General features: G+C 37.1%; 1 pseudogene; it reads right to left on the bottom strand.

The window, feature by feature from the left end:
• Nucleotides 1–1,746: 1,746 nt before the first annotated feature.
• On the bottom strand, nt 1,747–5,881 carry LOC136319661 (cold shock domain-containing protein E1 pseudogene; annotated as a pseudogene).
• Between the last annotated feature and the right edge of the window lie 20,329 nt (nt 5,882–26,210).

Here is a 26,210-nt window from a genome sequence, read left to right as displayed (position 1 = left end):
ATGCTTATGTTCCTTAGCCATGTAAAATGGAGATCAAAAACATACTTCTCAGTCCTGAAAATTGAAAGACTAAATATAGAAATGGACAAGGGCCAGACTGCATATGACAATAGGAATCTAACCAACAACTTCTGTAGCAGCCAGCCCTGGATGCCATGTCACAGGGCCTGTAGCAACTACCCCAGGATGATCAATCAAGACGTGGTCTATAATTGCCAACGTTCTTATGTTCTGCTCCTATTTCCAACTCAGAATCAGCCATAGGAAGCTCCCCTGACCATTCACTGCTCCCAGCTCCCTTGTGCCAGTGACCTTCAATCAGAACATATCGGAAAACTTCCTTTATCTTTTATTCATTATAAAGCTTTCCCATTCCCATGCCTACCTTTGAGTCTCTGCCAGATACAAGCCTCAGCTACTTGCTCAAAAGCAAGCTCTGCAGAAATCACCTCTGTTCTTCTCTGGTTGGTCTTTGTTTAATTCCACAAGATTCAATGAGAGAAGGAATGTAAAAATCCCATTCCCATGTGTGGTATGTGAGTGCTCAAATGTACAGAAACACCTGTAGCATGGTTGGGTCCATGTTTTTCTGAAGGTGATGTTTCAAACATGTTTAATAATTTATATTGTATTGGAACAGTTTAGCACACAGGTGCTTTTTCTCTCTGCCAGCATGCATTCGTATTGGCTTTCTGGAACGAGTAGAACAATAATTTTGACTTAAGAATTCATTAATTTGGATAGCAGTGAATCTCCTGTCATAAGAAGCAAGGAATTGAGGCAATTTACCATTGAGACATTGGGCCCCAGCTTGCTTAATGGAAAACTGGTATTTGCAAAAGAATTTATTTTTTTCTTTAGAACTTTTCTAAGGACTGGCCTCAGGTGCTTGCATTTGTGCTGCTGTGTGTATGTTGGGGCTTCAGTTATTCACTTACTAGAATGGCCAAGACCACTTGGTCTGAAATATGTTTCTACAATACTATCAGGTAGAAGGTCTATCCACCAACTTTCAGAACATTTGGGGGACAATATACTGTCTTTTTCATGCCTTAGTCACAGAAGTTGATTTTACATACATAATGTACAGTAGGTATTCAAGAAATGTTTTTTGAGGCAAAATACAAAAAAAGGCTTAAAATGAGACTAAGAAAATACTTATTTTGTACCTAATGTTTCCCAGCAACTAGACATACATTAAGTTTCTGAGCACTTTGAAGGGATAGTCAGTTTTGTCAGAGAAGAAACTGACTTGCACAGACATGCAACACAGCCTCGGGATCACAAAACTGCAAAGTAACAGAGTAGGGCTGAAAACTCACGTCTCTACAAATTACTGTCCCATTAGATTTTGCCTAAGGTATTTCACTTTTATCCTGAAGAAAATGGGGAACTGGTAAAGATTTTTGAGCCAGGAAACACATGATTAGCAGTGTTTTTCAGAAAACTTACTATGGCACCTGTGAACATAATTTTGAATAGAGATATTGAATTTAGAGAGCTAGAAACATAATGCAAGGGTAAAGAGATTGTGAATAGTGTCCGGATTAAGACAGGGCCAGGGGAAATTGAAGGACTAACTTTTGCCAGAAATTATCTTTCAGCTTCTGGTACATTTCTGAAAAACCACTAGATTTTTTTTTCCCCCACTACACAGAAAGAAAATATTTTTTAAAGAAAAGAATTACCTTCTGGAAAACATAGGTCAAGTGAAAACTTAAGGGTATTTCAAAATACTTATAAGCGCTATTTTTCTAGTTTAGGAAGTGTGTTGTAATGCAAAGACGACTTCTGAGGGTGCGGCAGCTTTTCTTCTGTGTCCTGGAAAAATTCATCAAAGTAACTGCAGGCAAAGGGACTTAAAGGCTCGGTGCTTCCAATTTCATTACCTGACAACCAGCCCCTCAGAAAAGCATATGGAAATACAAGTCGAAACCTTGAAAGGTACAGCTCCTTAACAAGATGCTTAGTAGGTATTCGTGAGGAACTATTGAATAGGACACATGGAGGAGGCTGGTGTTGGTGTGCCAGCCTTAAAATAACTCGTCAAATGAAAGGTTCATGAAACAAACCTGACCTGATGCATTGTTCCGCACATCTTAAGTGCTGTTTGTAAGCCAGTCTTCTTCTTTTGAGTTCAAGCACCTTTTAAAAGGGAGAGTGTACATTGCTCAGCTGTAGACGGTCTTAATAAGATTGAGAAACGATGAAGTAAGAATGACAGGATGCAATCTGACAGCTGTCATGATAAAATAGAAACCAAAACTGCCAGAAAGAGGTTATATGGTCACCACTGTAATCAAAGCACCTCTGTAAAGAACTTTTATAATGTTGCCTGGGCAGAGTAGGGTTAGTGCTATAATTTACCATTTTTGGTATCCAAGAATCATTAAAATTAAATGAAAAATTTAATCCCTATTTTACATTATTAGAAACTTTTAATTTAAAAACATAACTTTATGCTAAAAACCACTGAAATGTATATTTTAAATGCATGAATTTTATAGTATGTAACATATGTCATTTCTAATTCTTTGTTAACTCGTATGAAATTCAAAAGCAAATGGAGACCAGCCTTAAAGGTTTTCTGAGCAGACAAAACCAGGCTAGTGATTATTTTATCTGAATTACCAGTCACTGTGAAGACAGTACATTCATACTCTATAAGCTGCTTTGTAATGTCTACTCTGAGGCTCATTCCACGTTTTGGTTTGAGAGCCACTGCTCTGCAAGCTGTTTTTTGGGGGTTTGCACAATAAATTTACAAACCAGTTAGTTACTACTTCAATGATGCATTGGTTTTACTTTGGCTAGTTCTGAATCTTTGACATTGTCCTTCCATATAACAATAGAATATGCATAAAACATACTTAAAAAGCACAAACAATATTCCTATCGCAAAGACAACTATTCTGAGTCAGGTGCAACAATGTATTTTCTATCGTACCAATTCATTACATTGGTTCATTCTTTGTTATAAAAATGCAGTGGTTTTTTTTAATTTTAAAATGGTTTTCTTAAATTTATTTATTTATTGATTGATTGATTGATTTGTATTTTTCTGAAGCTGGAAACGGGGAGAGACAGTCAGACAGACTCCCACATGCGCCCGACCGGGATCCACCCGGCACGCCCACCAGGGGCAACGCTCTGCTCACCAGGAGGCGATGCTCTGCCCCTTCAGGGCATCGCTCTGCGTTGACCAGAGTCACTCTAGCGCCTGGGGCAGAGGCCAAGGAGCCATCCCCAGCGCCCGGGCCATCTTTGCTCCAATGGAGCCTTGGCTGCGGGAGGTGAAGAGAGAGACAGAGAGGAAGGAGGGGGTGGGGGTGGAGAAGCAAATGGGCGCTTCTCCTATGTGCCCTGGCCGGGAATCAAACCCGGGTCCCCTGCACGCCAGGCCGATGCACTACCGCTGAGCCAACCGGCCAGCGCTATATATTTTTTAAACATAACATGAGGAAGGTGTTAAAACTGGTGTAATAGCTCAAGAGAATAAGTATTCCAGATTTTGGGGAGGGATGAATAGGGAGATATTCAGAACCCTTCACCAGAATCTCCCCAACTTGATCATAATGAATTAATGATGTGCTTTGTGGATGTGGTTAGCCAATGACACCAGCCTGACAAATCTTTCTTTCTGTACCAAATCCCTTTCATATCCCCTTCATCCATGATCTCAATCATTCCTTGGTACTCAGTTTGTGTTGGATCAACACTCCTCAAAGGGCGAATGACTTTACCAGAGTAGATGGTGGGATCAGCTTCTTCAGTAATTCCATTCACTGAGTGTGTTTTGTTGACTTTTTCTGCACTGACTTTGTTGTCTTTGCCTTTGGATAAGCTGTATTTGACCATGTCCCCCAGTACCAAGCTATCGACATCACCAGAGAACTCACTGTAATGAAAAAAGATTTCTTTATCATTATTGGCTGTTTCAATAAATCCAAAATTATCCTTCAGAGTTGCCACATAATCCAAGAGCCTCTTGGAGTTAGAATTACAACCTAAAAGTCACACACAGGTTGCAACCTGCTGTCCAGGCCTCTGTTTGTCACTAATATTAAATTCAACCTTATCCTCTATTTGAGGAGTAGTAGATCCATCCACATCCTTGGCTTGAAAAGTAGTAGTCAATTTTACCCCACAGTCATCATATGCAATAATACCATGCTCAGCCTCCTTTTCCTTGCCTTTGTTTGGGCTAGTGGTTTTAGGATTGGAAAAAGTGGCTTCTTTTTCTACAGTGCCCAAAAAGCAATGATCTGAGTGGGAATGAAACAAAACTGTGCCCTTGGGAAGTTTTTTAATCCTAATAGCATGATTTCTTTGGGCAGAGAGCATTTCAGGAACCACAGTAAACTCTACTTCATCTGCAATGTGGAGCTGGTTCCCATCCAGAATCTCACTGTAGTGGAAGAACATACGAGCATCCCGGTCCACACACTTAATGAATCCAAAACCATCTCTCATGGCAGCAATTACAACCATTTCTCTGGCTTCATTAGTGAACTGAAATGTATTTGATAGAACTTCTATATTGGTTGCTCGTTCCAATTTGTCACGTCGGTCTGTTGAAATATTAAACCTAACATGGTCGCCTTCCAACAGGGTCACCTTGGATTTTGTATCTTTGTCTCCAAAGGGAAGTTCTTTAGAAATCACAAAGTCAACTTTAATGCAATGGGTCATTCTGATTTTTACTGGGTACTTTTGGGATAACTTTGGTTACAGTTCCTTCAAAATGTTCAATGTTGATATCTTCAAAAATGACGGTTCCTTGAGGCAATAGTCTGACATCTGTTGCAACTTCTTTACCATTTCTCTCCTTGATTGTGAATTCCACGTCATCTCCAGGCTCTAAGGCCTCTAAGTCACCCTTAAATTCACTATAGTGAAAGAATATCTCTTTTACAACATCACCTCTTTCAATAAAGCCAAACGCCTCCTTCATGGCACAAACTACTCCCTGGCAGCGGGTCTGTTTCTTTTTAAACAACATAATGTTTCAAGCACTTACAGCACCAATATGTTTATTTTATCAATTACAAAGTTTATTTTAAATCCGGTATCCAGCTGAACATTCCCTTCCACATTGTCAGGGGTGTAAGTCAGATAAAACACTTCTTGTCCATCCATTCGGTCTTCAGGGAGGATTTCTGATTTTATTTTCACCAGTTTGACAGCAAAGGGTTTCCCAGTCCTCCGGTTCGATGATACTTCGAATTCAACATCATTTTCTACTTTTAAGTCCTGCAGGTGGCCATTGTACTGTGAACAGTGGAAGAAAAGTCTAGCTTGATGTTCTGAACACTGAATAAATCCGTAAGAGGTTAGTAGTTTTTCAATAACCCCGGTTTCACGCAGTGCTGCTGAAGTACCATTGGGGTACCCATTGTGTCCATTGTTGTGGAGAAGGTTTGGATCAAAGCTCATCTCGCAGTGATATTCAAATATTGCACTTTCAGTAGTATTTGCTGATAGTTCTTCTTCAGCACATGTTTCAAAGGATGAAAGTTGCTAGTATTTAAAAAAGAAAAAGAAAAGAAAAGAACGAGAGAAAGTGATCTATCAAGCTAATAAAGAGTACAACTGCTGCTGCACCGGGCAATCTCAAAGTACAGCACCGAAGAAAACAAAGACTACTAGCAGCGTTGGGAAGTGCTCTTTCAAAGCTGTTGAGTAGGCACAAACTTCCTGTTTCAGATCAAGTGTTGTGTCTTCAACTTAAGTGTACTCTTCTTTGGTCTTGTTGGTTGTTTCAAGGTATGTTCTTTGTCTGATCTGAACTTGAAGCAGCAGTTTCAGGTGGTAAAGTCTGTTCCATTACACTTCATACTCAACAGCTCAGCGGCCCCTCTCTAGTGCCGCCATAAGCAGCACGGCCTGGTACATAGGAATAAATCTCCTAAAAATAGAGTTTTTGATTCAAATACTGACCTTAAGTAAATGCTAAATCAATTTCATACATGTATATCTAAGTACTTTTTGAGCATTTTATATGCACAAAATAATTCATTAGATCTTTATTGACTATAGTACCAGGCACTAGACTAGAGGCTACAAATAGAAATGGGATAAGAAATAGTCACAACCTCACTGTAAAAATAGATTAGTAATGGAATTGGCTATATCACAAATATAGTTTAATCACAAAAATATGCCATAGCTAGAGTGATGGCAAAAGGGCAAATATATCAATCCTGGGCCGGCCCAATTCTGCAACCATACCTCTTATCATTCTGTTCCTCATTCTCTACATACCATTCCTATTATTACTGAACTCAATGGGGCTTGCCGACTGGGGTGCTCTGTTCATGAATGAGATGTTGGTTACCATTATGTAATTTTATTTACTTAAAGCAAGTGATGGAAATAGCATTCACACCCAAAGCTCTGTCTCTGGAAGGAGACTTTCCCATTGCTCATATACATTGTTTGGTTAATTACATGTTGATTTCTTCTTTGCAGTTGTCTAAACTTAACTTTCTGTGTTCTGGTCAAGCTCACCCAGGTATAATTGCCTTTGCAAAATATTGTGCTTCATTTCAACATTTAACAGAAATAACATTTAGTGAGAACTTCCCAGACCTTGAGATCCTCATCCTATCTAACACTATAGACTAATCGTGGTAACATTAACAAGGTATGACCTCATATCTCTGTAGCTTTGCACAAGCTGCTCCTTCCTGGAAGATCTCTCTTATTCCCTAGCCTTTCTTCCCATGATTTAATCCTTATTTATTCATCAAGGCTTGGTTTTGGTCTCAGTTTCTAGGGAAGCATTCTCTGTTAATCCCAGATTGCTCCAGCTGCTCCTCTGATGTGCCTCCAGCATCGTTCATGCTTTCTGCTCCCCAGGTAATAGCAAATTTGTTAATCATTATCAATTTATTTTCCTTTCCCCTAAAGTGAAAGAAATTTGATCATAAGTTCTAATTCTTGTTCAGCTGCATGCACTCAGCAACTAGCAAAGTGCTTGATCAAGCCATATACATGAGCAGGTTTATTTATTTAGTAACTGGAGCAATAAGTGAATAAAATAGGGAAGAAAACTTCGCAAGATGTTCAGGGAAATTCTCTTCTGGAGCATAGAAGATAAAGGACTAGTTTTCTTTGGTGTACACACAGAGTGTAAGACCTGATTCTGTCCTGGAAGAACTGACAACCTCATTTGGAAAACCCAGCATATCTGCTTGCACATGCAATGGCCACATGTGATGTGGCCCAGGTAGCAAGTCAGAAACACAAGATAATTATTACCATCAATGCTATAGAAAGCAAAGGGACATAATTTCAAATTTGCGTGGACCCAGCATGCTTTGTGAGAGAGATGGTACTTTAATAAGTGTTGATCTAGAAATAGAATTTGGATCAATTTATGTAGAGGAAAGGAATTCCGAGTATGGGAAATAAGGTGAGCAAAGAAGTTAAGGTAGGAATCAGGGTCAGATGCATTCATCTGAAAGTAGTTTCTGGAAGTCATAAAGGCAGTACCATAGAATTGTGACTTTGTGGATGTTGCCAATATTTATGAGAAAAATCACCTGCTATTCTACAGTTATACATGAAATAGAGATTATTGAAGATTTTTCTTCTGTTCAAACAAATTCACAAAGAAAATGATTCCCTTTTCAAGATGGTCAGTGCAAAAGAAGATGATTCCCTTTTCAAGATGGTCAGTCTGAGCTTATAGAAGCAGAAGAAAGAAGTAGAAAATCGAATTCCCCTGTAATCAGTCGCACTGTCCACTTTGGCTGTGAACCATTATCCCTGTCCTTGGTGTGCAAGATTTGTAGGTTTGATCCTATAGGACATTCTGCAAAAGAACAGTAAGTTAGCACATCCCTTGTGAGGTCTGAAATGGTAATGACGTAGAATAAATAAGTTTTGCTTTCTGGCATCCTAGCTAAATAGCAAAATAAATGCCTGAAACTCCAAAAACGCATCATGTGCATTTTCCAGCAGTTCACAAAGAGTCAGCAGAAGCACCAGGTGTTTTCCCCTTCAGTTCAATTATATTAAAAGAAGAATAATCGCTATTCACATATATAATGATTATATTTTATTTTTTAATGACAGTTTACTTTCAATATTCAATTGATTTCAGGTGTCAGCTTAGTGGTTACACAGTCCTACACTTTACAGAACGATCCCCTGATATTTTCAGTACCTACCTGGCAGCATACAGACAGGCATGGGCTAAAGTAGGTTTATAGTTCTGAGTACATGAAACGCAGAGTTTATTCTTGCATTACTATTGAATATTTATTAATTATTGTATTATTTGCTTTATAGCTGTAAACCTACTTTTGCCCATTTCTGCAGTTATTGTAGTATCATTGACTCTTTCCTATACTGTACTTTACATCCCTGTGTCTGTTTATTAACTGCCACTTTATACTTCTTAATTCCTTCACCTTTGTCACCTGGTGCCCCACCCCTCTCTCCTCTGGACAACATCAGTCTGTTCTCTGTGTCTATGATTGCTGGGGGTGTTTGTTTGTTTGTTGCTGGGTTTTTTGTTTGTTTGTTTGCTTGGTTTTTTAGATTTCACATATAAGTAAAATCATATGACATATGTCTTTCTCTGACTTAATTAATTTTATAGTGATTATATTGTCTCAAATCATAATTCTTCACTCTTAGGGAAATAGAGGAGGAAGAATAGCAGAGTAAATGTCGATAGGAGTGTTGTCCTCCTATCACTCCAGAGTAACATTATTTGAATTCCCACATCAGTTACAAATTCAGCATCAAGATCCATTTCTTACCCCATTCATCAAGTGTAAGTTTATGAACACTTCAGTAGAAAGTGTGCTCTATTTCAAAGGGAAAGAACTGGTGTGTTGCCTATTAGAGTTCTACATTTTCTCTCCATGTGCTAAAACTTCAAGTGGGGAGTGCTCCTCAGGCCATGTTTGATTTCTTCCACCTGCGTGACTCAAGATACCGGTTTCATGTTTCTCTTCTATCCCCTTCATTGTAATTGCCTCGCCTAAATGAGATCTGTGCATGTTCCTGACATTTTGATTTAAAAAATTTAGTTTTCGTATACCAGTATAAGTATCAGTACTTGTTAACTTTCCAACAGCTGTCTTCTGCCAGATGAATCCTTCAATAACATCTCTTAAATATAGGCGCTCTTCTTATAGTCACTATTGCTAACATGTATTGGCATATACTATGCCAATTATTAAATAAAGTTCGTACATTATTACCTTGTTTAATTGTCACAAAAAGCAAATAAGAGATGTTCAATATTTTTTGTCTTAATAAGGGACTGAGGCACAGAGAATTTTTTGAAACCCAGGGAGTCCGACTCCAGAGTTGACTTTCTTTTCTACTTTTTATCCCCTCCTTTATAGCATAGTGTGTATGCAGAGAGAGCTCTTGACAGAAGCACAGTGAAGGTAATTGGAAATTCAAGGAGAACTGAGCATACTTTTCTTTTGGAAACTCAGTTCTCATAGGAAAACAAGAAAAAAATTTTTAGTTTGTCATGTTACTTACAAGCATCATTCATTTCTGGAAGTAGGACTCTGGTTTATTCCATCAGTATTTCCTGACTATCTACCAGGTGAATATTATACAGTGTTGGGGGGAATATTCTCCATTTTCATGATTACTGGGGAAAAGAGGCCCAAGGCTTTCAGAACTACCCTAAATTTGCATGCGCAAATTTGACTTGGAAGACAATAGGTACTTTTTCTGAGTAGAATGTTCAAAGGTGACATCAGCATTTCTAGGAATTAATGTTGTTTTCAAAAGTACAATAGTAATAAGCACTGTCCTGCGGATAAGGTCCAAGGGAGAGTGGTTTGGGATGAACAACTTACCTGTAGGCCACACCTGCCTCCAGTCAGCTCATTAACACCCAGCCTCCATCCACATAGGGATGGGAGTTCCAAACTCTAGTGTGGTGAGGGTATTGCCCAGAGCCCTTTTGCACAAATGAGGGTAACAGAGACTGAGCCTAACTAGCACGTGTTAGCACTGACTATACCATTGTTTTATTTTGTATTTCTACTTGTGACTGAAAATTGGTCAGCCTCCTGAGGAAAAACTAGAAATGAATTCCCTCAACCTAGGACTTCTTTACCTCAAAGATAGAAGAGAAAAAAGAAAACAGTTTACTATTGAATAAACATTAAATGAGACTGGTATCTGCATCACTGTAATCTGCTAATGATTTTTATAAAGACAGGAAGAAATCCCATTCTTTGTATACTACCAAACAGATATAATCCATTGCATACATGTCCTCAAGGTTAACAATAATTTGTCATCTTGGAAAAAGATTTGACCGAACTGCTTGCTATACATTCTTTCATAGTTAATCCTAAATCCACCTGGTAATTGAGGTAGCCAGCCAGGCTAGCTAACTGCTTTCATCTGAAGAAATCATAAAGCTTCTGCACCTCTATGACAAGCTGCTGGTTACAGCTGGGAGCAAGACCTCAGGCTAAGATTCTGAAGACTAGAAAGTAGTAACTCCAGTTTCCTTGGTGTTTACATTTCAAAGAGATGGTTTGAAGAAAACTTTCCTGGGTTGTAACACTGGTTTATTTATCCTTTAAAAAGATTTCAGTAGTCTCCCCTTATCTAAAGGGGATACATTCTAAAACCTAGTGGATACTTGATGCCAAGGATAGCATCAAACCCTATATATACTACTATACATTTTCCTATACATACATAACTATAATACAGTTTAATTTATAAATGGAGGTACAGTAAGGTATTAATAATAAAGCTTAATAATAAAATAAAACTTTTATGACAATGTACCCTAATGAAAGTTATATGAATGACTTTGGGCTGCGTTATTTTATCAGAACAAGATGGTGTCTGAGTTGCCCATCACTACTAAGTCCAATTAGTCATGGAAACAGAGACGAGTGGTAGAAAAGTGTCTTTAATCAAACTGCCAGCAATCTCAGAAGGCAGGGAACCTACCACGCATCCAAATCCTGCCTTAACAGTTTTGGCTGACTGAACAGTTCATTTACTTTTGGGGAAGGCGAGTGATTTATTAAAGAGCATGCAGTTAGTCATGTAGCAGCACGCATGGGGTGGGAGTCCAGTTTGCAGGACAGTCTCACTGGCAAGTTCTCCCGATGTTAGCACAGGTCCTTGGTGCTATCTCCCAGGCAGCTGGGTTCAGGCACTTGTGAGGAGCAGCTGGGGCCTGGAGCCTCTGGGAGCCACCTGCAAAAGAGACTTCCTTCTCTCCTTGGAAGACAAGGTAAAGACTTAATATTTGTGAACTAAGTTCCTAGTTATCTATAAGGCCTTGACTCTGTATTAGGAACTACTATGACTTAGCTCTTATAAGAAGTTATTGTTATTTATCTTCCTTTGGCTTCTCCTAGATGTTTGCTTCTAAAGAGCTTTCCCAGGTCCTCCTGCAAAAATAAACATCTCACTGTATTTCAAAGAAGAAGGCCAGGGAGTCATTAAGAAAGAATAGCAAGCAAATTAACTATTTCCTAACCCTTATTATGTGCAATTAGAACTAAAAGCTACTATTCCTGAAGTTACATTTTTAACTTTTGGGTTCCCCTATCAGTTATTAAGTGAAATAATGTTAGCTGAGCACCAGCTCCTGTGAGTGCCCTGACTGGGGAATCGAACCGGCAACCTCTGCACTCCGGAAAGTGCTCCAACCAATCGAGCTTGCTGACCAAGGCTTAACTTTTATTGAGTTTTTTTTTTTTTTTTTTGAGAAAGAAAGAGAAAGGAAGGGAGAGAGTAGAGTGGGAAGGAAAGCATTCATTGTTCCGCTCAGTCATGCATTTTTAATTGCTTTCCATGTGTGCCCTGACCAGGGATCAAACCTTCACCCTTGTTGTTTCAGGACAACTTTCTTAATTGACTAAGCTAACCAGCCATGGCCAAGTTATCAGCTTTAAGTGCTACTAAGTTCAATATATGTTTCTGGTACTGCTCTCCATAAAACAGACTCAGATGGAAATTCACACTTGGGGCATTTAATGGTGGAGTTGTTAGGATCAATACCTGTGGAGAAGTGATGGAAACAGGGTTGACAAGGAGAGAGAGTCAACTGTGAAGCCATCAACTCTGTTGCTGAGAAGACCCTGCATAGTTAACATGCATTGAGGCAAGGAGTTGGGAGCTTTGTAAGGAAACCTACATTGACTAATAATTGTAGGTTGACTTTCCCTCTGAAAGAGGTATAACCCTGGAAAAGGTAGTTCTCTTCTGAAAAGTGCAATTTTGAGAGGGATTTAACCAGCAACCATCTGGGGACATGAGTGTTTTGTTCCCAAGGAGGCAGGGACCTGGGCAGCATACCATAAGACCCACTACAGTGTGTTCAACACTCTATTGTATTCACCACCATTCGTATATTTATATCTTGTATGAGTCATTGTGTAGGTCAACGATTTTAAAGGAAAAAAATTGGCTTTGGTAGAGGATTTGTGGGTAGTCTCTGTATACTTAAAAAATAAATGCAGAAAAATTAGTTTTGGGCTGTTTAAAAACCAGGCTGCCTAGATTCAGTTTCCAAGTTTACATCTTTTGGAATCTCTTTTCTTTTTCCTGCCTCTCCTAAGGAATCTAGGAAGCACGGCCTCGATGTTTACAACCTTTTTTGTGGGAACACCATTACTCTGTGCTTTGCATGATCATTATCAGGATTAAGTCCACAGCTTGGTATGGTTATTGAGAGTTTTTTAAAAAATAATAATAAAGCATTACATGTGATAAATAGTAATATATCTTTATGTAGCTTGCCAATTCTAATTATCTTTGGTGGATCACCTTAATAAAAGAATCCTTTCAAAGAAAGTTATATGTATATAACATTATACTTTACCTTGAAAAGAAAATGTTTCCACCTGTGTTTTTCATCATTTATAGTTATGCAAACAAAAAAAAATAACAGTATCTGAGACACTTGCTTCTGAAAAGCCTTCACTGGCTCTCTTTAGGCTGCACAGAGGCTCAAACTCTTATGCATAGCTTATAAGGCTCTCAATCTTAGACCCACACAAGGGGCACCTATGCCTTCACTGTTCAAAGGGTTCCACATGACCTACCCATAGCTGTCACCTTCCCCACAGAAAAGCAATCTCTGGGGCCAAGAAGATAGGTTTACTTGAAGTTCTAGTTCCTGCATCCCCTACCTTTTCGATCTTACTTTAGAAATTCTTGCACAATGGCAACCTGTTTCCAGAGCCAGCATTTGACAACAGACACCCTCTCAGGTATATGAAACCCCATAACTTATGAGTGTCCAAGAAGAAGCTGCTTCTCATCATGCTCTGTGTCACCGTTACTCTACTTCCTAATGTGTGCATTCCTGTTCCGTATGAGAAACCAAAGTTTAACCATCAGGGTAGGAGAGTGAGCTAAAAGCTTGGATGTGCATCTGGCTTTTCAGAACCTCCAAGGAGAGAGAGAGAGAGAGAGAGAGAGAGAGAGAGAGACTGTGTGGTGACATGGGATGGGGACAGGTGGGAGAAGAGGACTGGTAGATTACAAGCCAAGGGCCGGGGACCAACTTTCTCTCACATTCTAGCATGAATTTTCAAGAAATCTTAAACACTGGCCTCCCAAGTCATAGTCATATTAAAAGTCACAGTAAAAATAATATAGTTAAATCAGACAAGATGGTGATGGAGTAGACAGCTGTACCAACTTACACCTCCCAGAACCAAAGTGTATTACAACTTAATTTTAAGAACCATCATCTGGAAAACCAACTTTGGACTAAATAAACTAAGAGGACTCTTCAACCAAGGACACTAAAGAAGCTACACAGAGACTGGTAGGAAAAGCAGAAACATGGAGAGGGCTGCCCAGCTCCCCAGAGCGAACAGCAGCCTGGAGATACTCACATGGCGGGAAATGAGTTTAGCAGAGAGGGGAGGGTCCTGAGCCCCAGGAACAAAGCACCAGCCTGCAGCCCCAGAGCCTAGAAGAGGTGTATGGACAGTATTTAGCTGGAAACAAGTCAGGATACTGTTTGTGAGAAAGAGACTGATTTCTCGGACCCAGGATTCTTCTTAAAGGGACCACACAGAAAACCTCTATCACAACCACTCACCTGGGGCCCCAGAAGACGGGGAGAGAGGAGAGGACCGAAGCAGCAGGAAGAGAGTGTAATCTAGGAGGCACAGGGAGAAACACTTTGAGGAACAGCCACCCTAACCTCTAAGCTGAGCCATTCCCCAAATCTAAAGTGAATATTTCCCTTGGAACCAGCAATACCAGCAAAGGGAAGCAGGACACTAGCCAAACAAGCTCTCCCATGGTACTTAGAGCAGAGTCGTTTAGAAGGAAGGAGCTTTTGGGACTACAGTATTGAGTGTTAGGGTCTAAGCTGCTGTGCCCCACCCACATGGCTGAGGGCTTGCTGGAGGGTGGGCGGTGGCAGAACACGGAAGTGCGGTTCTGTCAGCAAAGGTGGAAGCCAGCTGGTCATGACTGAGGCCCAAGTGTGAGCTCAGTCTTGCCGGGCTGGGGTGGAGGGGATGTGCAAAAGTGGTCAAGCCCAGCTCCACCCGCATGCAATCCAGTCTGTGGGGGGAGGGCAGGAGCCCTGGAAGGGGTGGAGACCTGCCCTTGAGCAAGGGCACAGGAGCACAACCTCACCCAGCTGCAGGAATCCAGGCTTGTGGCCTGACACATAAGCCGGCTACTCCCGCGGGGGTGAAGCAAAAGCCCAGAACAGGCGTAGTCCCGCGACTGAGTGAGGGCACGCAGCCCCACCTGTCCAGTGGAGCTAAGGCTTGCAGCCCTCCCACAGCATGCTCCTCCCACAGGCTTATAAACCCAAGCACGTGATCAGAACCCCTCCCATGAATGAGAGGAGGAAACCACAGCAACAGCCCCAGTGGGCTGGCACCGGCAACCCCCAAACCTGAACGCCCTAGGCAGCAGCAGCAGAGGGGGTGGCGGGCTTGCAGACAGACCACACCTACGGAACACAGAGGTCACACCCAGTGGACTCCAGTGGCCAAAACCTTCTTTTACACAGACAAAATGAGAAGGCAGAGAAATGCAACACAAATGAATCAAGAGAAATCTCCAGAAAAGAACCTGAATGTGTCAGATATAACCAAATTACCAGATGCAGAGTTTAAAATAATGATTGTTAGGATGCTCAAAGATCTTAGAAAAACAATAGATGGTCATTATGAACACCTAAATAAAGAGATAGCAAATATAAAAAAGGACAATGAAATAATAAAAAAGAATCAGTCAGAAATGACAAATACAATATCAGAAATAAAGAACACAATGGAAGGAATTAAAAGCAGAATGGATGATGCTGAGAATCAAATCAGCAAGTTAGAGGACAAGATAAATTAAGTCACAGAAGCAGAGCAGAAAAAAGAAAAGAGACTCAAAAAGTCTGAGGAAACTCTTAGAGAGCTCTGTGACAACATGAAGAGAAATAACATCCACATCATAGGGGCCCTGAAGAAGAAGAGAAAGAACAAGGGATAGAGAATTTGTTGAAACATATCATAGCTGAAAACATCCCTAATATGAGACAGGAAAACATCTCACAAGTTCAAGAAGCACAGAGAACTTCATTAAAGAGAAACCCAAGGAAATCTACACCAAGACATATCATAATTAAAATACCAAAGCTAAGTGATAAAGAGAAAATATTAAAAGCTGCTAGAGAAAAAAAGGCTATCACCTACAAAGGAGACCCCATAAGGATGACTTCAGACTTCTCAACAGAAACACTTGAGACCAGAAGAGAATTGCAAGAAATATTCAAAGTAATGCAGAACAAGAGCCTATAACCAAGACTACTTTATCCAGCAAGGCTATCATTTAAAATTGAAGGAGAAATAAAAAGCTTTCCAGAAAAAAAAAAATCAAGGAATTCACTACAACCAAACCAATGCTGCAAGAAATGCTAAGAGACCTGTTATAAACAGATCAAAGGAGAAAAAGAATATAGCAAAAGAAGAATACAGTTTTAAAGAATAAAATAGCAATAAACAACTGCATATCAATAATAACCTTAAATGTAAATGGATTAAATGATCCAATCAAAAGACATAGAGCAACTGCATGGATAAGAAAACAGGACCTATATATATGCTGTCTACAAGAGACACACCTTAAAAAAAAGATCCACATAGGCTGAAGATAAAAGGATTGAAAAATATTTCACACGAATGGAAATGAAAAAAAGCTAGGGTAGCAATACTTATATCAGACAAAATGGACTTTAAAACAAAGGCTATAGTAAAAGATAAAGAAGGTCATTACATAATGATAAAGGGAGCAATCCAACAGGAAGATATAACCGTTATAAATATCTACGCACCTAATATAGGAGCACCTAAATATATAAAACAGACTTTGATGGATTTAAAGGGCAAGATCAACAGCAATACTATAATAGTAGGGGATTTCAATACCCCACTAACATCACTAGATACATCCTCAAGAAAGAAAATTAACAAAGAAACAGAAGATTTAAAAGACACACTAGATCAACTCGATTTAATAGATATCTTTAGAACCTTTCACCCCAAAGCAGCAGAATATACATTCTTTTCAGTGCTCATGGCACATTCTCTAAGATAGACCACATGTTAGGGCACAAAAGTGACCTTAACAAATTTAAAAAGATTGAAATCATATCGAGCACTTTCTCTGATCAAAATGGCATGAAACTAGAAATCAACCACAACCCAAAAACTGAAAAATACTCAAACACTGGAAACTAAATAGCATGTTATTAAATAATAAATGGGTTAACAATGAGATCAAAGAAGAAATAAAAAAATTCCTAGAAATGAACGATAATGAGCATACATCAACTCAAAATTTATGGGACACTACAAAAGCAGTCCTGAGAGGGAAGTTCATAGCATTACTGGCATACCTTAAAAAACTAGAAAAAGTTCAAATAAACAATTTGACCCTGCATCTAAAAGAACTAGAAAAGGAACAGCAAGTAAAGCCCAGAGGTAGTAGAAGGAAGGAAATAATAAAGATCAGAGTGGAAATAAATGACATAGAGGCTAAAGAAACAATACAGAGGATTAATGAAACCAGGAGCTGGTTCTTTGAAAAAGTGAACAAGATCGATGAACCTTTAACCAGACTCACCAAGAAAAAAAGAGAGAACACTAAAATAAATAAAATTAGAAATGAGAATGGAGAAATAACCACTGATACAACAGAAATACAAAATATTGTAAGAAAATACTATGAAGAACTCTATGCCAAAAAACTAGACAACCTAGATGAAATGGACAAATTCTATGAAACATAATCTTCCAAAAATTATCTGGAAGAATCAGAAAACCTAAACAGACTGATTACAACAAATGAGATTGAAACAGTTATCAAAAAATTCCAAACAAAGAAAAGTCCTGGGCCTGATGGCTTCACAAGTGAATTCCACCAAATATTCAAAGAAAAAATAACTCCTATCCTTCTCAAGCTATTTCAAAAAATTCAGGAGGAAAAAAGACTCCCAAGCTCCTTTTATGAGGCGAGCATAACTCTGATTCCAAAACCAGGCAAAGACAACACAAAGAAAAAAATTATATTCATCCCTGATGAATTTAGATGCTAAAATTCTCAACAATATATTAGCAAACCAGATCCAGCAATATATGAAAAAAATTATACACCATGATCAAGTGGGATTTATTCTTGGGAGGCAAGGCTGGTACAATATTCACAAATCAATCAATGTAATTCATCACATAAACAAAGAAAAACAGAAAAACCATTGATGCAGAAAAAGCATTTGATAAAATCCAGTACCCATTCGTGATCTAAACTCTCAGCAAAGTGGGAATACAAGGAACATACCGCAACATGATAAAGGCCATCTATGACAAACCCACAGCCAACATCATACTCAATGGGCAAAACTTAAAAGCAATCCCCTTAAGATCAGGAACAAGGCAGGGGTGCCCCCCTTTCACCACTCTTATTTAACATAGTCCTGGAAATCCTAGCCATAGCAATCAGATAAGAAAAATAAATAAAAGGCATCCAAATTGGAAAAAAGAAGTAAAAGTATAATTATTTGCAGATGATATGATATTGTATATAGAAAACCCTAAAGTTTCAGTCAAAAAACCACTGGACCTGATACATGAATTCAGCAAGGTGGCAGGATATAAAATTAATACTCAGAAATTAGAGGCATTTTTATATGCCAACAATAAACTGTCAGAAAGAGAAATTAAAGAAAGAATTCCCTTCACCATTGCAACCAAAAACATAAAGTACCTAGGAATAAATTTAACCAGGGAGATTAAAGACTTGTACTCGGAAAATTATAAAACATTGATAAAAGAAATCAAGGAAGATACAAACAAGTGGAAGCATATATTGTGCTCCTGGTTAGGAAGAATAAACATCATTAAAATGTCTATATTACCCAAAGCAATTTATAAATTCAGTGCAATACCAATTGAAATACCAATGACATACTTCAAAGATATAGAACACATATTCCAAAAATTTATATGGAACCAAAAGAGAACATGAATAGCTTCAGCAATCTTGATAAAGAAGAATAAAGTGTGAGGTATTACACTTCCAGATATCAAGTTACACTACAAGGCCATTGTACTCAAAACAACTTGGTACTGGCATAAGAACAGGCATATAGATCAATGGAACAGAATCAAGAACCAAGAAATAAACCCACACCTTTATGAACAACTGATTTTTGACAAAGGAGGTAAGAGCATACAATGGAGTAAAGACAGTCTCTTTAACAAATGGTGTTGGGAAAATTGGACAGCTACCTGCAAAAAAATGAAACTAGACCACCAACTTACACCATTCACAAAAATAAACTCAAAATGGATAAAAGTCTTACATGAAAGCCGTAAAACCACAAGCATCTTAGAAGAAGACAGGCAGTAAGCTCTGCGACCTCTCTCGCAGCGATATATTTCCCGATTTATCTCCTCGGTCAAGTGAAATAAAAGACAGGATAAACAAATGAGACTATATCAAACTAAAAACCTTTTGCACAGCTAAATACAATAAAAACAGAATAAAAAGACAAGCTACACAATGGGAGAACATATTTGACAATACGTCTGATAAGGGGTTAATAACCAAAATTTATAAAGAACTTGTAAAACTCAATACCAGGAAGAGAAATAATCCAATGAAAAAATAGGCCAAAGAAATGAATAGACACTTCTCCAAAGAGGACATAAAGATGGCCAATAGGCATATGATAAAATGCTCAACATTACTAATCATTAGAGAAATGCAAATTTAAACCACAATGACATATCACCTCACACCAGTCAGAATGGCGCTCATCAACAAAACAACACAGAATAAGTGCTGGTGAGGGTGTGGAGAAAAGGGAAACTTCTTGCACTGCTGGTGGGAATGCAGACTGGTGCAGCCACTGTGGAAAACAGTATGGAGATTCCTCAAAAAACTGAAAATCGAACTGCCTTTTGACCCAGGTATCCCACTTTTAGGATATACCCCAAGAACACCATAGCACTGTTTGAAAAGAAGAAATGCACCCCCATGTTTATGGCAGCATTGTTCACAATAGCAAAGATCTGGAAACAGCCCAAGTGTCAGTCAGTGACAAGTGGATTAAAAAGCTTTGGTACATATATACTATGGAATACTACTCAGCTATAAGAAATGATGACATCAGGTCATTTACAAGATGGATGGACCTTGATAACATTATACTGAGCGAAAGAAGTAAATCAGAAAAAACTAAGAAATATATGATTCCATACATAGGTGGGACATAAAAATGAAACTCAGAGACATGGACAAGAGTGTGGTGGTTATGGTGGGGGGGGAGAGGGAACAGGTGGGGGGATAGGAGGGGCCCAAAGAAAACCAGTTAGAAGGTGACAGAAGATAATTGGACTTTGGGTGATGAGAATGCAGCATAATCGAATTTCAGAATAACCTAGAAATCTTTTCTCTGAACATATGTATCCTGATTTATCAATGTCACCTCATTAAAATTAAAAAAATAATATAGTTTACTGTACTTCAGCTGTTTTAAAACTTCACTTATAACATCTAAAATTTTTCATGTAGAATATGTAGACCTATATTTGTACTCTTCCCTCCTGATTGACAAAAATTGAAGGAAGATCTGTTCCCTGATCAAACACCTAATTTTCTCATCTTTTTCCAACCATGTCTTTCTCCTTGTAATGTGCATTTGGAACATATTAAACTTCCTTAACTGTTGACAGTGTTTTAAAATTACTTTCCTTCTTGTCCTTCTGTGTTTACATTTTCCTTTGTGGGTGCTCTTCTCTCCATTGAGGGCTGCTGCCTGCTCCAGAATGTACTCTGCCTTGTCCACCAGGCCAATTTTCATTGAACAGGCAGTTTAAGTATTGCCTGGTGAGCCTTTCCCTTGTCCCTGTCCTCCCGCTTTCCCTCACCTGGGTCCATTTACTGGCTCATTTTCTCTATTCTTGATGAAACATGTTGTCCCCAATGAAATTATATTTCAGTTGTTCATTATTTGAAGAGAGGTACTATTTCTTAAACATCTTTCTAACAACACAGTCTAGCAGTGTCTCCTGAAGATTAATCACTTCAAAAATATATGCTGACTGAACAAATTCATAAACTTCTTAGTAGTGATGTCAGCATTGTTCAAATTAGAAAGAAAAACAATCAAATAAGTATTATTATGCAGATATATGTGTTAAATACTGTCTCTCATTTCAGTTTCCCTAGGTTGATGTCTATTTGGATTTTACATGTATATAATTCATATGTTTTAATAGCTCTTGAAGTATAGAGAATTAAATTACTAAATCCAGAGAGAGGACATTTATGGAAATGAATCAAGGAAAGGTTTAGGATTTATTCTGTTCTGTGAACAGAGCTCAGAGAGTAAGGTTTTTTTTTGTTTTGTTTTGTTTTTGTTGTTTTGTTTTGTTTTTTTACTTCAGCATTATTGATGAAGTGAAAATACATGTTCTTCATTACTTTTCTAATTGCTAGAAGGATAAACTACTATGAGAGTGTCGCAAATGGCTGCTGAGTGATATATGATCCAAATGGAATTAGATTACATTTATTTCATGGCTGTTGAAGATAATGCTTAAAACTTTATAACTTTAGAGAGTGTTGTCTACATTTATTCTACAACCTTGTGTTATTTCCTCAGAGGAATTACCAGCTGACCTCCACTGGCTTGGCTATTATAAAGTGAGCACACGAAGTTCTACCAATGCAGGCCATTCATGTACTTAGATAGTTTGCATACCTGGAAAAATGCTACAGTAAGAATGGAATCATTATGTTTTTTATATTAAGAAGAATAAGAAAAGGATATAATATCAAAGGTTTTATAAATCTATAAGTTATCTTCTCTAAATCATCTTATATTAGTCTTCTTAAGTATATTTAAATTTAAGAAACATGACAAAAGAGTGCCATCAGTCATGTACACATATCTGTCTATTAATATTGATATAACAATGCTATTCTTTTTATTATTTTCATTTTAATTTCACAAAATATAATGTAAATAATAAAATATCTAATTAAAATCATGAATTTCAAAAAGGTTTTATGTGTTACATTTTAACTGGCACTTTTGATAAAATAAACCTTTGTTAAAATTTTGTGATACCTGATAATTTTTAATATAAGAGCCTGTTTTACTGAGAGATTAGCAACTTGTCCAAATTCATAGCTAGGAGGCTTTAGATCCAGTAAATGAACTTTAGCTGACTTGAGACTTTGTATTCTGAACTGCCACGATATATACACACCACAGAGTTAAGGCTGAACTTCATGGTAAAATGCAAAAGATGTTCATCATTGATGGGTAACAATCCAGTATTTTATAAAATGAAATTCAGGACCTGCATAAGAGGTGCAAAGAAGTTCTGACTTTAAGAACTGAAGATTAAACACATTTCCCTTAATTTTCTTCCTATTTTAAGTCAAAGTCTATGTGTGAGATCAAAATGAAAGAAGACAGTACAGACAGGCCCACTTTGCCTCTCACTTGTCTGGTTCCTTCAGCAGAGATCATAGAGCAGGTGTGAATATTCGATTAGTATGTACGTTTGAAGTGTTTAAAACAGAGCCAGGCCTGTGCAGAGAGCTCAGTAAATGCAGATGCTGTTGTTATTCTTATTACTAATATTTATATTATGTAGTGATGCTTACTCTTAGAGGCAGCAATTAAGTGCTTAAAGGAAACACAGAAAATGGGACTTTGTTTTTATATTCTGTCCCTACTTATAGAATTTTGAATACATTTTAATTTCTTTAAGCTTCAGTTTTTTAACCTGTAAAATTGGGATAAATAAACAATCCATTTCAGAAAGGATATAAAGAACAAATAAGCATATTAAAAAAGAAAAAATAAATAGTTGATTATAATTTTAATGTATTTTATTTAAACTATTACATCCAAGATATAATTACAACATGGAAAGAATTAAATTGTATAGGAAATTATTAGTGCAGTATTTTACATTCTCTTTTCCTACTGAATCTTGGAGATCTAGTGTGTATTTTACAATTACAGCCCAATTCAAATAGGAGTGGGCCCTTTCAAGTGCTCAGTAACCACGAATAAATAGTGGCTACCATATTGGACAGTACAACATTATATCATTTAATCCTAACTCTAATTAATGAGGGAGATATTATTTTTATTCTCATTTGAAAACAAGAATGCTAAATAAGGCTTAGAGAGGTAAAGTAATTTGGTTAAAGTCTTTCAACAGAGATGTGGCATCACCAGGATTTCAAATAAGGGTTTTTCTGACTCTGAAGCCCATGATCTAACTCACTACAAATACTTCCTGTTGAGGATTTCTCCCCTATGTTCATGTTACTTACCTTCACTCTCTTTGTTTTTAACTTCAACAGAAAATCTGCTATTGTTAGGGAATGATAGACTTCAGAGGGAATTTAAAGACTGTAGCCAGGCTGATGCTGTAGCCCAGTGAAGCACATCACACACACTAATTCGAACAGAATTGTATACCCTTCCTCAAGCATCACTTTCAAAAGTTTATATCAATATCACCCTAATGGCACAAGAGGAAGCTGGTACGCATGGGACACTAAGAACAAAGCCAAATAAAGTGCCACAAACAGGGAATTTCTTTAAGTCTGGTGGTTTTTCTATCCTTTTTTCATGAGGGAGGTAGGAGTGAATAGGGGAACTATGCTAATTGTGCACACAACTTCTTTATAGCCCTTTTTAAAAATGTAAAATTAATATTTAAAATGATTCAACATTGAGTAAAATGTGACTTTGAATACTCATGTACGCTTCAATTGATCTTTTGGTGTATTCTTAACACAATTAGAGAAGAAGCACACCTTCTAGATGGTCTCAATTTTGTTTAGGAAACAGATCACCAAAAAGCTAAGCACTCAGAACATATTGTTTTGGTACTTTTTAAGATTACTTTAGTTAAATTGTACTTTCTTAGGAAATCATTATGGAAACATCACTGATATACTTATTACATTGCATTCTACTACAAACATGACACCTCCTTTTATAGAGACAAAGGGAAATATTTCTCAGGCCTCATTATGTGGAAAACTTCCTGACCTTATTGAATACTGACCTATTGATATTAAGTTCCTCTTTGCACTGTCAGAAGCCACATTTTTTGGCCCACTACTAGGAACCACATAGGATTTTATGGTATGTATTTAATGGGTATGTTTGAAATTTTATATTTTTCATTTTACTTTTTTTGCCATTTTTAAATAAATCTAGTTTTTACTGAAGGTTTAGGTTCACAGCAAAATTGAGTGGGAAGTAAAAAGATTCCCCATGTGTTCTCTCTCTCCCCATACCTGCAACCTACCGCACTATCAAAATCTCACACCAGAATACTACAGTTTTTACAAACAGGGAGCCTGCTTTGATAATTATATACATAATTATCAGAAAAAGTCCATAGTTTGCACTAGGGTTAACCCTATGTTTTTATTGTACATTCTATGTGTTTGGACAAATATATGTGGTTATGTATTCGCCATTATGGTGTCATACTGAGAACTCAGAACACTAAACATCCTCTGTGCTTTACATAGTACTTTTCTACAACATATATTCTTTTATGTTATTCTTGCTATTGTATCATATATTATCATACTTGGAGATGTATTTATATAGACAAGATACAAATAAGAGAAAAGAAATCATTTCAGTTTACTCTAATTCCCTTTCCATATTGTATAACACTATATTAAGTAATTTCAAGCTATTTGGTGCCAAAATCCATTCTGTTTTCACTTGAAATCCAGTCTGTACCTTTTATAGAGCCATGGCACGTAGCTGGTGCTCAGTAAATATTTTCAAAATGTGTATAATTTGCAACTAAACTAAGCACAGAATGCAGGAAGTCTGTGATCTCCTATTCTGTGGTCTGACAGTGCTGAATGCAGACATAGTAAACACTCTACGAAGAGTCATTGAATTAAACTTATATCAATAACATATTTATTAATTTTATTTATATGCTTATTTTATTGACCAATTGACCAAGAAGTTAAGTATATCAGTCTTTAAAGTATCTTATTACTGTAATCACATTTGCCAATTCTAAATTTAATTATAACTCTTCTAACTCCTAAATTATATAGAAAACAACTACAAATATATTCTGTATTAATTTTTACAGTAAGTGGGTTTTCTAATTTTATTAAAGTTTGAAACTGAAGTATAAGCTGTCAAAAACATATTTGTCTAAAAAGTTTAATAACCTTACACAATCACTACTCAGCTGAAAGATTGTCAAGGATTCATTACATATATACAAAAAGTTTTTTAAAGTGGAGGTGATAATAACGCTTTTTGTGATTCACAAAATGTCTTTGAGTCTTCAAAACAGATTCTTTTTTCTTCGTGGAATTCAAGAATTGTTTATTTTCTTTCTAAAATTTACTTTCTTTTTTAATGGATAAAAGCAAAAATGCTAACTATGAATATTGCCTCCTAACATGCTCCTATCCCAATAACAGAATTTGAAATTTCATTAAATTGAGATCTGATAGCAAAATATTAAATAACCCTATATGGGAAATGCCAAAATCAATGTTAAAGTTTGTTTTCTAAAATGCTTTGTGACTGCTACATTTCAAAATATAAATTAATAAACTTATTTCTCAAAAATATTTTTGTGTAAAATAGTAAGAAAATATCAGTGGTTAGAGCTTATTTTCATTCTTTAAACTGTCACACTTTTAAATAAAAGTGTTATAGATAAAGTCAGGAGCAAATGTGCTAATGAATCTATAACTATGTAAATATAATATCACTTTTAACTGAATTATAAATCATAATAGACAGTCTTTTACAGAAAAGTGGAATTAATTAATATAGTACTGTACAATAATTACATTCACTGAACCTTTTAAACATCCCTTCTACATGATGCCTGCACTGATCTCTGGGTCCCAGTGTGGTGCTCCTGTTCTTTTTCATAGCAATTATCCTATCTGGAAATATAGACTTATTAGCTCAATTACTGTTATTAATATCTGTCTACTTAAGCTTGTTCTTTTTTTCCCCCTGCTAAATTCTAGTATCTGGGAGGGAAGACATGACCAGTAAATGTTTGTAAAATATATAAATATATATATCTCCAAAGTAACTGATCTAAATGATACTTCTACAAATAGCTGGAGAATTCAGGCATAGTCACTCAGACATTACTTTCTTTTAACTTTTTTAAGTTGAGGCCTCATCAATATATGTTTGTGCTGTATTTGAAATTTAATGAATTAAGGTGGATTGTGGTTGAAGCTTTCAAAAAAAAATCTTTCTCTTTTCTTCCTCTCATTGGCAGTCAGTCCATTACAGATGCAGTCAGTCCATTACAGATGTGCAAATCTAGGGGCAAGGAAACTGTCAGTTCCTTCCTTTAAGTTCAAAGACCCATGAATAAATCAAGGGCAATGGGTTACTTTATATGAAGTGTAAAAAGTGTTATATCCTTTATTCATGTAATATCTTTTTAAAGGTATTAAAATAAAATAATACAGTTCACTCTTGTATAAGGTGGGGTTAGAGGAACACTCCATGTTTGACTTCCCAAAACCTAACTATAATTGTTCTTAGACTCCATGGTAAATTAGTTCCAGGACCCCTGGAAATACCAAAATACTCAGATATTCATGTCCTTTATATAAAACTGCACAGAATAATGTATTCAGTCAACCCATTGCAT

The sequence above is a fragment of the Saccopteryx bilineata genome, chromosome 1 (genome assembly GCF_036850765.1).
Source record: "Saccopteryx bilineata isolate mSacBil1 chromosome 1, mSacBil1_pri_phased_curated, whole genome shotgun sequence".
In the NCBI taxonomy this organism is placed as follows: Eukaryota; Metazoa; Chordata; class Mammalia; order Chiroptera; family Emballonuridae; genus Saccopteryx; species Saccopteryx bilineata.
This window is presented reverse-complemented; position numbering and strand designations above follow the sequence as displayed.